The sequence below is a fragment of the Mustelus asterias genome, unplaced genomic scaffold (assembly GCF_964213995.1).
Source record: "Mustelus asterias unplaced genomic scaffold, sMusAst1.hap1.1 HAP1_SCAFFOLD_35, whole genome shotgun sequence".
Taxonomy (NCBI): domain Eukaryota; kingdom Metazoa; phylum Chordata; class Chondrichthyes; order Carcharhiniformes; family Triakidae; genus Mustelus; species Mustelus asterias.
The window spans coordinates 619,561-634,713 of record NW_027590117.1 but is presented as its reverse complement, the minus strand read 5'-3'; the positions used below and the strand labels follow the sequence as shown (position 1 = coordinate 634,713).

General features: G+C 44.9%; 2 non-coding genes across 2 annotated transcripts; both read left to right on the top strand.

Annotated features, from left to right (window-relative positions):
* Nucleotides 1-1,242: 1,242 nt before the first annotated feature.
* trnar-ucg (transfer RNA arginine (anticodon UCG)) lies at nt 1,243-1,333 on the top strand. Its single transcript is given in 2 exon segments — nt 1,243-1,279; nt 1,298-1,333. It is a non-coding gene; the product is annotated as a tRNA-Arg (tRNA).
* A 6,674-nt stretch (nt 1,334-8,007) lies between these two features.
* trnas-cga (transfer RNA serine (anticodon CGA)) lies at nt 8,008-8,089 on the top strand. The gene has a single exon. It is a non-coding gene; the product is annotated as a tRNA-Ser (tRNA).
* Nucleotides 8,090-15,153: the final 7,064 nt, after the last annotated feature.

The window sequence follows — 15,153 nt, the reverse complement described above, 5'->3', positions numbered from 1 at the left end:
TCGGCCCATCGAGTCTGCACCGACCACAATCCCACCCAGGCCCCACCCCCATCGCCTACCCGCTAATCCACGCATCCCAGGATTCTGAGGGGCAATTTTAGCATGGCCAATCAACCTAACCCGCATATCTTTGGACTATGGGAGGAAACCTGAGCACCCGGAGAAAACCCACGCAGACACGAGGAGAATGTGCAAACTCCACACAGACAATGACCCAAGACGGGAATCGAACCGAGCTCTCTGGAGCTGTGAAGCAGCAGTGCTAACCACTGTGCTACCGTGCCGCGTTGCGTTCTGTGCAGATGTTTTACTATGCAGACGCTACGACAACGGATGAATGAACACCGCTCGACAATCACCAGGCAAGACTGTTCTCTTCCTGTTGGGGAGCACTTCAGCGGTCACGGGCATTCGGCATCTGATTTTCGGGTAAGCGTTCTCCAAGGCGGCCTTCGCGACACATGACAGCGCAGAGTCGCTGAGCAGAAACTGATAGCCAAGTTCCGCACACACGAGGACGGCCTCAACCGGGGTATTGGGTTCATGTCACACTATTTGTAACTCCCACAGTTGCGTGGACCTGCAGAGTTTCACTGGCTGTCTTGTCTGGAGACAATACACATATTTTTAGCCTGTCTTGATGCTCTCTCCACTCACATTGTTTTGTTTCTTAAAGACTTGATTAGTTGTAAGTATTCGCATTCCAACCATTATTCATGTAAATTGAGTCTGTGTCTTTATGAGCTCTGTTTGTGAACAGAATTCCCACTCACCTGAAGAAGGGGCTAAGAGCTCCGAAAGCTTGTGTGGCTTGTGCTACCAAATAAACCTGTTGGACTTTAACCTGGTGTTGTTAAACTTCTTACTGTGTTTACCCCAGTCCAACGCCGGCATCTCCACATCATGTTTTACTGGAACAGGGAACAGGTTCTGATTAGCCCTGTGACAGAGTAGAATGTGTCTCCCGACTATCAAGCCTGCGACATTTGCCTCCAAGCTGTACAGGAGAATGAGGAAGAGAGAGAGAGGGAGGATCATTCTGTGATGGACACATTTCCTGTATAAAGGTGTGAATTTCCACAGCTGTTTGAAAGGACATAAGATGTTCCAACACGAGTTGCAATCAACGAAGTTCCTCTTAACAGTTCTTGGCGTTATAACTGTGAGGTTGTTGAACTGACGAATAGTTTCTACATTGTCAAAAATCCATAGATGGACAAATAAAGTAAGCTTCCAATGCGCGGCTCTGTGGCGCAATGGATAGCGCATTGGACTTCGAAGTAAGGGCAAGTTAGCCATTCAAAGGTTGTGGGTTCGAGTCCCACCAGAGTCGCATTTTTGATCAGATTCGTGGCCACCAGTTTGATGCTTCACTGATGAGATTCAGCTTCGGCACCGACAATTCCTGCTCTGCCATCTCTCCATGCTGTTTCTATTGACTCGGCTCCCAGGGAAACCACTGACTCGAGAATAAATCGCAAACCCCGGGGGCTTTCTTAAAGTTTGACACGACGTTCGCTTTTTGGGTTACATATTTTTCAATTAGATATTTCACTTCTTCTGGGAGATAAAAAAGATTAAAGAACACACACACGCAACAACAGCAATTGATAAATAGCTACAATCAATAAATCAATATCAGTGCCCTGCAACCTGGTGGTGTTATTCTGGTGTGTCTGCTGCGCTTGTCCTTCCAGGCTGTCGTAGTCGTGGGTTTGGAAGCTGCTGGCAAAGGAGCCTTGCTGAGTTGCTGCAGTGCATCGTGTAGATGGTGCGCACTGCTGTAGTGGACTGAGTGAATTTTAATGCGTGGGAAGCGAATGAAGTGGGATGCTTTGTCCTGGATGGTGCTAAACATCTGTCGTGCTGTTCAAGCTGCATTCACCCAGGCACGTTATCTCAGGAAATCAAGTGCTCCTGTTTACCCCCACAGTCCAAAGATGAGCAAGTTGGGTGGATTGGGTGGATTGGCCCTTGGTCCCGAAGGTGTTTGTATGGGTAGATTAGCGGGGTGGATGCGAGGCGCCGCGGGGATAGGTCCTGTGTGCTCTATGTTGGAGAGTCGATACAGACTCGATGGGCAGAATTGTCTCCGTAAGCACTGTTGGGATTGTATGATTGTAAGGCCATTCGACTGTGTTAGAAATTGCCTGAGAAAAAAAATGGAAAGCTGTATTTGTGGAATTTACAGCATTGGCTTTATTGCAGATTATTTTTTTCTGCAAGATGAAGAAAATACCTGACCGAGTAAATAAATAGGAGACATATTTGTGGGGAGTCTCGAAACATGTTTTTGTTTCATCTTTGTAGATCATCCACTGTAAAGGTAAAGACAATATCGACTAGCAAGGATAGGACATTACGACTTGCACAATTGAACTGATCACTTGTAAGGACTCAAGGTTCTCGCTGGGATTTGAAACCGGATCTCCCGTTTACTAGGCTTGTGCAATGTCCTGTTTGCTCAAGTCAACAAAGACCCAAATCCCACCCTACGTGTTCCTTGCACGAAGGTACTAAGATTGACAGGTCTGAGCCACGGGAACTCTGCAATTGGAAGGTTTCATCCTGGCGACAGGAATATCTCCCCACAGCTGCTTTCGGAGTTGCTGCATATTTCCAGCATTTCCTGTTTCTGATTTTGTGCTTCATTACAGGAGTTCATTTACTGACAACCCAAAAGTTGTCTCTTGGACGCAGCACCAGATAGAGCTTTTCTGTGATCTTCACACAGACAAGTTCACTATTCACTTTCCTACACAAGTGCTTTAAAATCGGCTGTTTTCACACTGAGCACCCTGCGGCATTGCCTTCAAACCTCACCCCACCCTCCACCCGCACACCAGATTCTCAGTGGTACAAGTGTATCTGAGGAATTCACAAAGATAAGAGATCACGGTGTTTATGAGGGAATATAAAGGATTAATCCATACTCACAAACAGATTGATTATGTGAGAATTTCTCTCTCTCTCTCTCTCACACACACACACGGCAGATGGTGAAATTTGACATCAGGAAAAACATCTGGATTTAAAAGTCCAATGACCACGAATCGATTGTCATAGAATAACACAGCTGGTGCACTAAAGTCCTTTAAGGAATTATTTTTTACCTGGTCTGGACCTACATGTGGCCCCCGACCCACAGCAATGTGGTTGACCCTGAGCTTCCCTCTGAGGTCACCTATAAAGCTGCTCAGTTTAAGGACAATTTAGGATGGGCAATAATTGCGGGCCCAGCCAGCGACACACACATCCCAGGAATCAACAAAGAAAATTAATCAGTGATTCAAAATGAGGGGATACAGAAAGTCAGTTGCAGTACCAAAAATTGACAGATAAAGAATTAATTTATAAACTATTTTACAGTTCCGGAAGCTGGCAGTCAGAACAAGTCACTTCTACACGCACAGTTCAGCTGATAGAATCAGAAAGATCCCAATCCTCATTGAGCAGCAGATAACGCAAAGCGCAGTCTGAATACAGACAGACGCACCAGAGAAAGCATTCCTTCTGGTTGCATCTCAGCTTGATATGGCTCCTGCTCTGTCCAAGACCGCAAAAAAACTACAAAGTGTCGTGAAATCACACAAACCAGCCTCCCATCTATTGACACTTCCCGCTGTCTTGGAAAAGCAGCCAGTTTAATCATGGAGCGACGCACGCTGTTCATGCTCTCTTCCACCGGCTTCCGTCGAGAACAAGCGACAAAAGTCTGAGGACTGCACTAACCAACTAAAGAACGAACAGGACTGAACAAGGAATATTCCACAAACTCCGCAAACAGGCAGCCTTGCGTGGCCGTAGCCTAACGGGTAAAGCGATTAATTTCGCTACTTTCCACGTTGCTATCTGATGATTGCAGGTTCCAGCCCGGTCTCTTTACACAGAAATCTGTGGAACCTCCTGAAAACCGAGCTTTCGCCCGTTAACTGAAATCCACCGTTAGTTCCGAACAGCTCTCTCAGAATTACTTTCCTTGTAACTTTGTTCATTTAATTCTCACTTATCTTAGGATTTTTAGATCAGAACTATTGCACAATGTATGTTTGATCTGGATGAATTGTTAATGTTCCAAACTGGAACAAAATCCTTTGTATCAATTGGCTAATTGAATTTCTGTGGCGGGAATTCTAATCTCCTCAGGAAGAGATTTAATGCTGAGCTGAATGAACTGTTTTTGTTTACAGGGATGAAAGGTGATGTCACTGGGCTGGTAATCCAGAGGCCCGCGCTAATCTTTGGGGACACAGAGTAAATCCCACCACGGCAGCTGGTGAAATTCAAATTCACTGATTTAACACATAGGCACATGGATAGCAAACAGAAACAGGAGTAGGCCATTCGGCCCAAACAAAGCTGGAATTGAAAGCAAGCCTCAGAAATGGCGGCCTTGAAATTTCCGTCGATTGTTTTCCCACAGAAAACATCTTCACAGAACAACAGAGAAGATTTCACACAAAAGGAAAACTTCTGCTCAAGACGGATCATATTTGGAAATCGCGAATACATTTACACACCAGGGAAGAATTTGTCAGAACCACAATGAAGATCTGTCAACGACAGAGTCACAGTTCCAAACAGAGAGAACAGTTACACAGCAGATAGGACAGTTACACAACAGAGCATACATTTCAAAACAGGGCCTGTCTTTGTGCAACAGAAAATCCCTTTTCATACATAATCAGTTTTTCCATCTCAGTATCTTGCTCGAATCTTTTCTGTCTCTCATTGTGTGTGTGTCCTAATAGTTTTTTTTTACTGCTTTTCTATGTGTCTTTCTCTTTCTGTTACATTCGGGATGTTATGTGTTATTGTTCAGCCAGGGTGAGCTTCCCAACACGTGGGCCTTGTTTGAAATAAAAAGAGACAGTGAATTGTTTCCTGGCTCCCGGCAGCAGTAACGAGCAGGGAGGTATCAGCTTTCGAAGCAGAGTGGTGCAGCGGAAGCGTGCTGCGCCCATAACCCAGAGGTCGATGGGTCAATACCATTCTCTGCTATCACGTACTCACTCCATCAAATAGAAATATTCTGCTGCTGCCCAAAAGCAAATCAGGGTTTTCTTTGCAGTTCATTTGCTTCATCGTCTTGATTTTCATTAACGAGTAGCACAGCGTATTTGTCTCAGTTGGCTGGACAGTTTATTCAGCCAGCAGCGCGGGATCAATTCCCGTATCGGTTGAGAAAGCCTTGCTCCTCGCCTGAGGTGTGAATCCTCTGGTTAAATCACCACCAGTCAGCTCTCCCCATTGATGCCTCCCAGAAACAATTGGGACTGTGGACCTTGCTTTAACTTTACAAACAATGGACGAATCTCTGACACGTTGTTCAAATACAAAAGTGTGCAAAAAAGTAAACTGAGCGTGCGAACCGGAAGCATCCCTAAAATTTCATTTCTATCACAGTTGTATCATTTCAGGAACAATCGGAAACAACCAAAATCAAAAGACCAACGCAGAACAGCTCCGTGATTCGAACACGCGGCCTTTTACTCTGAAGTTTTGCGCCACAAACTCACCGCAGCTGCTACTTTTTGCATCAGAGTCATGTTCGGTGAATTCACAACCAAACAGGGACCAGAGAGGTGAACTTTACTTTCTCTGGATTTACATCAAATGGAAAAATAACAGCGAATCAAGATTAACGAGAAAGCAGGAAGACAACATTTTCCTGCGGGAGAAATGTGTTCTTTGTTACGGATGTTAAAACACTAAAAATCGATTGGCGAGTGACTGTTGCATGGCCGAGTGGTTAAGGCTGCTAATCTATTGTGCTCTGCACGCGTGGGTTCGAATCCCATCCTCGTCGGTGTTGCATTTGTTCTGCACCCTTATTGCCGGTGAACTGATGATTCGTTCAGTGTTTTGAGCTTCACAGAACCAAGATGAAGTTTGGACACATCGGCTTGAGGGGTAAATAGTCCAGAACAATTCCACATTCCCATATTTTTAATCAGATGAGAAACTCGATTCAAATCAGGACACCAGTTTTGGAGAGGAGTTTGCCACCAGGTAAACCTATGGTTTCGGACGCTCCAAAGCAGACGCCAGCTTCATTTGCGGCCCGAATGGCAGATTTTGTCTTTCTGGGATAGGCAGCTCAGCCATGAAAATTAGTGCCGTATTAGCGGGATTGGCCATGCTAAATAGTCCCTCAGCGTCAGCGGGATTAGCACGGTAAATATGTGGGGTTACGAGGATACAGGCTGGGCGGGATTGTTGTTGGTGCAGGCCTGATGGACCGAATGCTCTCCTTCTGGCTGTTGGCATTCCCATGAAGTTCGAGGCGGCAGTTTCACTTCTCTGAGAGCAATGACACAACCGTTCCTAATTTCTTCAAACTTTACCTAAAAAGCCGACTTCGATTAGATTCTGACCCACAACTTTTGAATGTCTCACCAGACAACATTCTCTCTTCCACCTTCTTCCATCGGGAAAAAGATACAACAGTCTGGGGTCACCTACCAATCGACTGAAGAACAGCTTCTGCCCTGCTGCCTCTGAATGGACCTCCCTTGCATTACGTTGATCTTTCTCGACATCCGAGCTATGATTGTAACACTACATTCTGCAGTCTCTTCTTTCCTTCTCTATGAACGGTATGCTTTGCCTCTACAGCGCACAAGAAAAAATACTTTTTCACTGTACACTAATACATGTGACAATAATAAATCAAATCAAATTAAATAAAACAATGATGAGAAGTCCTACATGCCATTCTTTGCACCACAGATCCGCAGCTGCAGCGCTCATACTGCAACAGAGTGTTCAGAGTAGAAAGTGGATCTTGCTGAAATAATAGGCCAATTCCAATTGGTTTCAGTTCAACATTTAAGCAAACGAGCAAATAAACACGACACGTCGCGAAAGGGAAAGGGTATCGTGGGAAAATAAATACAAGGATCAAAGTGCATCAGACGTGACTGCCGTCAAACTGAACAGAACCACACATCCATTATTCAAATGCTCCCAGTGCCTCAAGAGAAGCCCTTTCTCCAAATAAGTGTTTGTATAGTTTTATTTGTTGCTCTTGCACTGACAGGTAACAGTAAATCACAACCACAACAACCAGTGACAGCCAGTTAAATGATCATCCCGCACTCGCGGTTAATGGAGTTTCTGACGGTGACAGACAGTTTCTGACCATCCTCCAATTGGGCCTGAAGGTAACCAGATTCACTATCAGAGCTGGACTTTCTTACAGAGTGGGTGGCAGAACCAGGTGAGCGATGGTGGTGGAGCAGTGACTGTGCGAGCATTTGATCTAGGGTCAGTTCCTGGTCTACACGGTTCTGATGACTTTAATTAGTTATCGCAGGTCATAACAGTAGGTGGGCACCCTTAAAATGAAATTCACTAAAAGTCCTCACCATCACGATCTTTCTAATGGAAAATTCAGCTTCAATTTACTTTGAGTGGAAACTTTGTTCAATGAAAGAACAGGCCTCAAAATTGATCAATGAATTCCCAGTATGAAACAGTAGTAAGAAGGTGGCTAAAACGAGACAAGCCAATTTCAGTTTACTACCGGCACACCTGGTGCCTGAAATCAGCAACTAAGGTAGTTCCGTAATTATAACTAATGCAAATAACGATTGCATATGCAGCGCGAGCGATGGTGGTATAGTGGTGAGAATAGCTGCCATCCAAACAAATGATATGGGTTGATGCCCAGCGATCGCATTGATAATTTACTTAGAACCTTATCGGCGGCCTCTTGTATTTTAAAACGAGTGAACAAAACAGGGCGAACGCAACATTCGCCAGTAATAGAGATACTTTTGTTTTCATTTTCTCTTCGGACGTAATTCGTTTTCACGGAAAAATTATTTAAATAGAAAAAAAAAACAAGTCTCTGGCCTCATAAATGAATTCAGAGACAAAGATACAAAGTAAAAGTTGAGGAACAAATTTCAGTTCACACACTGTGCTCTGTGCAATCCTGGTACTGATGAAGTTAATATATGCACGTTACTGAGGTGGTTACATTAGTGCAGCAAGTAAGCAGCTGCGATGGCCGAGTGGTTAAGGCGTTGGATTCGAAATCCAATGGGGTTTCCCCGCGCAGGTTCGAACCCTGCTCGCAGCGATTATGGTTGGAAATCTTTGCTTCAGGTAGATACAAACTCGTGGAATTTTTCTGTTAATTATGTGGATCTCCATCATGCTTTCAGCTGCATGGCTCTGGGCCGGGTGTCGGAAGCTGAGCTTGGAAAGGACACCTGGGTGTCCTCAGGCTGGCATGGATGTGATAGGCTGAATGGGTTCCTTCTGTGCTGGTACTTCTCTCTGGTTCTTTCTGCGGTTCCATGAGGAAAATCATAACGTGAGCAGAATGAAAAAAAAAATCAGCATCAGGTGCACAAGGACAAAACAAGGTCTCACGTCAGAGGAAGATTCTTATGTAAAGACACACAGAGCATAAGAAATACATTTAATCAGAATGCATTGAATGAATGCGAATATCAAAATGCTGCTTCGATGATATGTCATCGTGTTCATTCAAACACATTGCTACAAGCAGGTCATTACTGGGTGTTCTGTATTCCTGGTGATAACAGTTTGGGAATGGAAGGAACAGGTTCACATCTGCACATTGTCAGGTCAAACTGTGTCTCAGATTGACAGCTCCTCTGTTTTCCTCCCCTCTCGCTCTGTGCTGTGGATTCTCGGGGATTCGTTGGGGTTTTCCAGCTCAGTAACTGTTAAAGCCTCTGAGGCCGACGATGCTCACAGTGTCTGTTCCTCAGATTCAGGGGGCTGCAGCCGATCAAAGTTGTTCCGCGGATAACCCAGAACTGGTTGAAATGTTGATATTGTTCACGAACTGAATTCTAATTGATCAGATGAAGGTACAGATTGTGTGCACTCAGTCACGAAACAACAATATCCCGTCTTCATATAGAGTGGATGAGATTGGATAGAGGGATGGAAAGAGACAGAGTGAGTTAGGGCAGTGAGACACAGACGGCCAGATAATGTCTCAGTGACAGAATTCCATGTAAATTCCGGCTTTATCAAGAAAGATTCTCTTGGAGAAACTGCAGCTGCAGTCTCAGCTCTTACTGATATTGTAGCAGAGACACATTATTAATCCCACACTCAGGAACAGTGCTGCATTTTGACAGCAAAGATGGGGAGAGGCAATAGAAACTGAATGGTCCAGTTCTAAACAGTGTGCAGGCCCAGATGGACCTGAGGTTCAGAGAGATCTTTGAAGATGAGAGGAAATTTTAAAAGAGTCGTTCGGAAAACGGAAGGGATTCTTGGTTTCATAAGTGAAGACACTTTGTATGCATAGAATCTCTGCACTGCAGAAGGAAGCCAGTTGAACCATCGAGTCTGCACCGACTCTCTGAAACAGCATCGTTCGCGCTATTTTACCATGGCTAATCCCCCGAAACTCCACATCCTGGGACACTAAGGGACAATTTAGCATAGCCCATGCACCTAAGCAGCATGTCTTTGGACTGTGGGAGGAAACCGGAACACCCAGAGGAAACCCGCGCAGACACAAGGAGAAGGTGCAGACTCCACACAGATAGGCACCCAAGGCCCGAATTAAACACGAGCAGCAATGCTCACTACTGTGCCACTTTGCCCCCCTCTTTAATGCATCAAAGCAGGGAAGATATGCTTCATTTTTACATCTTGTGTTACATTAATTGCTAGTCGCGGGATTCGGGGACAGATATTGAGGATTTGAGGTAACGTGCGGGCATGCGATAACTGACATGTTCTCTACTTTTCGACTGGAATCTTGAATTTAATGGAACAGTTGCCGTGAAATCTAACTTTGGGGCTCAGCAGGGGGATTACGGGGACTATTTAATTGAAACAAACGTTTTATTTTACTCAAGAGAGACTCGGAGATCCCATGATCAGAACAGACACACTGACACAGTTAGAATAGTCTCGCCCGCCCCGTTCATACACTCTCTCTTACACAATATTCACACCGACACATTCACAGGACAAAACTTTCACCAAATGTAAGGCCCCAGACGGAATTTCTCCTCCTTTTAGCCTTTGAAATCATAGAAATATAAATCATAAAAACCCTACAGTGCAGAAATAGGCCATTCGGCCCATCGAGTCTGCACCGACCACAATCTCACCCAGGCCCTACCCCCATATCCCTACACATTTTACCCGCTAATCCGTCTAATCTACGCATCCCAAGACACTAAGGGACAATTTTAGCAAGGCCAATTAACCTAACCCGCACATCTTTGGACTGTGGGAGGAAACCGGAGCACCCAGAGGAAACCCATGCAGACAGGAGGAGAATATGCAAACTCCACACAGACAGTGACCCAAGCGGGGAATCGAACCCAGGTCCCTGGAGCTGTGAAGCAGCAGTGCTAAGCACTATGCTACTGTGTGGCCTGGTCCCACATTGTACCCACATACCCTTTGCTCCAGATTCCAGGGTGTTCGTTACAGTTCTTCACCTCAGTAACTGTTCTTCACCTTAGTAACACTTTGAGGTCCGCTTCCCGCAGATTGCCTTTGAATTCATTCATGGAATGTGGGCGTCGCTGTCTGGGTCAGCATTTATTGCCCATCCCTAATTGTCTTTGGGAAGGTGGTGGTGAGCTGCCTTCTGGAACCGCTGGAGTCCATGTGGTGCAGGACCACATCTGTTCATCAGATTCCGCGGCAAGAGCCAATCATATCTGTTTTTGTTTTAGTTATTATAGTGATTACAGATATCATTGCGTTTCTTTCGGGTGAAAATACAAATTATCTGCTCTCGGAATGTCTGGATTTCCTGTTTTATTTGTTTCTCCTGCCCTGACAGATAACAATAAATCACACCCTCAACAACCAATGACAGCCAGTTAAATAATCATCCCACACTCGCTGATACTGGAGTTTCTGACAGTGACAGACAGTTTCTAACCACCCTCCGATTGGGCCTGGAGGAAACCAGATTCACTGTCAGAGCTGAACTTTCAGCAAATTAACAGATACAGTGAAAAAAACACAGAAACATAACATCGCAGCTGGAGGAGGCCATTCGGCCCTTCGATCCTGCCCGGCCTTTCATTCTGATCATGGCTGATCATCCAACTCAATCGCCTGGTCCCAAATTGTACCCACATATCCTTTGCTCCAGTTTGCCTCAAGTGCTATATCTAACTGCTTTGAAAACATTCAATGTTTTGGCCTCAGAAATATCCATGTGTGTCCAAAATAAAATTCAGTTTGAAGTTGCTGTCAGTGGAAACTTTGTTTAAATCAAAGAGCAGGCCTCAAAGCTAATCAATGAGTCCTCAGTCTGAAACAGCAGTAAACAGGTGGCAGCCGTCCTGAAAAATGAGACAAGCCAAGTCTAGTTTATAAACTGTGCAAAGGACACACCTGGAGCCTGATGAAATCAGCAACTAAGGTAGTTCTGTAATTATAACGAATGAAAATAAGGGTTGTTTAAGCAAAGTGAGTGATGGTGGTATAGTGGTGAGTCTCGCTGCTTTTCCTAAAGAGTTGACCCGGGTTCGATTCACGACCATCGAATTGGTAATTTATTTAGAACCTTATCCGCGGCATCTTGTGTTTTAAACCGAGTGGACAGAAACAGGGCGAACGCAACATTTGACAGTCATGAAATAAAATGGAGATTTCTCTTTTTCAGTTTTTATTCGGATGTAATTCGTTTCTGATGAAAAATTATTGAAATAGAAAAACAAGTCTCTGATCTAATAAATGAATTCTCAGTCAGAGACAGATACAAAGTACAGGAACAAATTTTACCTCACACACTGGGTGGCACGGTAGCACAGTGGTTAGCACTGCTGCTTCACAGCTCCCGCGACCTGGGTTCGAATCCCGGCTGGGGTCACAGTCTGTGTGGAGTTTGCACATTCTCCTCGTGTCTGTGTGGGTTTTCTCCGGGTGCTCCGGTTTCCTCCCACAGTCCCAAGATGTGTGGGTTAGGTTGATTGGCCATGCTAAAAAATTGCCCCTTAGTGTCCTGGGATGCGTAGATTAGAGGGATTAGTGGGTAAAATATGTAGGGATATGGGGGTCGGGCCTGGCTGGGTTTGTGGTCGGCGCAGACTCGAATGGCCTCTTTCTGTACTGTAGGGTTTCTATGATGTCTGCACAATCCTGGTGCCTGATGAAGTTAATTTGAACGTTACTGAGGTGGAATCCAATAGGGTTTCCCCACGCAGGTTCGAACCTTGCTCACAGCGATTATGATTGGAAATGTTTACGTCGGCTGCTTCACAGAGCCGCAAATCCCAGTGAATGTTTGGTATGAAGGTTTTGGATCTCCATCATGCTTTCAGCTGCATGTTTCCGGGCCGGGTGCAGCTGGGTGAACTTGGAAATGACACCTTAGTATCTCCGGGCTGGCATGGACAAGCTCGGCCGAATGGGTTCCTTGTCTGCTGTTACCTTTCTTTCGTCCCTTCTATGGGTCCATGAGGAAAATAGCATGAATAGAATTTTTTTAAAATCAGCATCAGGGGCACAAGGGCATGTCAGGGGAAGATTCTTGTGCAATGACACACAGAGCATAAGAAATACATTTCATCAGAATATATTGAATGAATGAGAATTTCAAAATGCTGCTTCGATGATATGACATCGTGTTCATTCAAACACATTGCAACAAGCTGGTCATTACTGGGCGTTTTGTATTCCTGGTGATAACAGTTTGGGAATGGAAGGAGTAGGTTCACATCTGCACATGGTCAGGCCAATCTGTGTCTCAGATTGAGAGCTCCCATGACAGGTTTTCCTCTCCTCTCGCTCTGCGCTGTGGATTCTCCAGGATTAGTTGGAGTTTCACTGTTCAGTAACTATTAAAGTCTCTGAGGACGGTAATGCTCATAGTGTCTGCTCCCGAGATTCAGGGGGCTGTCTCCAATCAGAGCTGTGCCTAGGTTAACCCAGAACTGGTTGAAATGTTGATGTTGTTCACAAGCTGAATTCTATTTGATCAGATGAAGATGCAGATTGTGTGCACTCGGTTACTAAGCAACAATATCCCGCCTTTGTATTGAGTTAATGAGAGGGGTTTGAGTGATAGACAGAGACAGAGTGACTTCAAGCAGTGAGACACCGACGGCTAGACAATGTATCAGTGACTGAAATCCTTGTAAATTCCGGCTTTATACAGAAATATTCTCTTGGAGAAACAGAAGCTGCAGTCTCCGCTCTCACTGATATTGTCGCAGAGAGACATTATTAATTCCACACTCTGGAACAGTGCTGCATTTTGACAGAAGAGATGGGGAGATTTTAGGAAGTGTGTCAGGATCCTTGGGAGGATGTAAATGTGATTTACTGCACTGGACACAGCGATGAGGGATTTTAGCTGCAAGGTTTGGTTGGAGAAGCCAGAGTTCCTCTCGTTGAAGCAAACTCAATTGAGTGCGGCTCTAAGAGCTGTGTAAAAGTGTATAACATATTGAACTAAGATGTGGAGATGCCGGCGTCAGTATTGAGTGCTGAGGCTGTTGCAGCAATGTCGTCGTCGCGGGGGATGCTGGTGTAGAGTGCCATTGTCCATTGTGACAAGGAGTATTCCTGGTTCAACTACTCCATGGGTGTTGAGTTTCTGTAAGAAGTTCGTGGTGTCGTTTCAGAAGCCGGGGGTCCCTTTTCGATGGGTTTCAGGATGCCCTCGACTTAGCCAGAGAGGATCTCACACAGAATCCTATTGCCTAATATTGAACTAAAGTACTCAGGCGGAAATTGTTGCAGTAACAGCTGGCAGAAAGATTTGGGAACAGTGAAGATTTAAAATGTATGGAAGGCATAGGGGCATCGCACTTCAGAAGGAAGTATTCGGTCGATTGAGTCTGTACCGTCTCTCTGACAGAGCATCCCACTCTATCCCCAGGTAATTACCCCGATATTCCCCCTAACCCAAACATCCTGGGACATTATACGGCAATTTAGCATGGTCAATTCACCAACGCTGCACATCTTTGAGGAAACCCATGGGGACACTGGAAGAATGTGCAAACTCCACAGAGACAGTGAATCACGGACAGATTTGAAAGCGGGTGACTGGCCCTGTGAGGCAACAGTGAAAGTGGTTGTGGATAAGATAAGTTTATTTATTTGTCACAATAGGCTTACATTCACACTGCAATGAAATTACTGTGAAAATCTCCTCGTCGCCACATTCCGGCGACTGTTCGGGTACACTGAGGGAGAATTTACCGATTCACCGAACCTGCACATCTTTGGAGTGTTGGAGGAAACTGGAGCACCCAGAGGAAACCCACGCAGACACGAGGTGAAGGTGCAAACTCCACACAGACAGTGACCCAAGCCAGGAATCGAACCTGAGGCTCCGGCGCTGTGAGGGAGCAGTGCTAACCACTGTGCCGTCCCAAATAAATTAAAACAATGCGATAGCCGGGAGTCGAACTCGGGTCAACTGCTTGGGAAGCAGCTGTGTCACAACTACAGAACATCACTCGGCCAGAAGAGCCGAGTAATGGATCGATCAAGTTCTCTACGAGGATGGTGGAAGCAGAGACGATCAATGATTTCACAGAAATAGTTTATCCATATTTGCTGCGGTGTGTCTGATCTACAGGACACCCTGCAGTAAGTCACCATGCTGATTTGGATAGCAGCGTCCTCCTTGTGACATGTACCATCAAGAAGGACGAGAGAGTCAGCAAAGTGGAAACGGCACCATGTTAAAGACATACTTAAACATTATTTGGACAGAAATCAACATTCCTTCTTAATGGTTGAAAACATAGAATTTTGTTCCCAAAATCACTATGAATTGATAAAGTGAGGTTTCCATCCTTTCCGGTTGTATTAGATACATATTGTTCCATATGTTTCTTTCCGTGTCTCCGATTGTTTGTGTTTGCCTGTTGGCAGCTGTTCCAATTTAACATGTTCAACTTACCGCTCATTCTGTCCATATCAACCTTACATAAGGTAAAAATTACAGCATTTGAGTGATTTTGCCCTGCCTCAAACACTCATTTCTGAATGTTTCGCTGCTGTCAGAATATTAATTAATTATTTCTTGATACTTATTACTGAATTTAGCATTAATATTTCTCTTCTGGTTTCAAAGCATCGTTGAGGGCAGGAGACACGAAATGACAAAGGAGTTGATGGTATGAGGCTAAGGTAAATGCACTAGTACTGAGACTATAAATG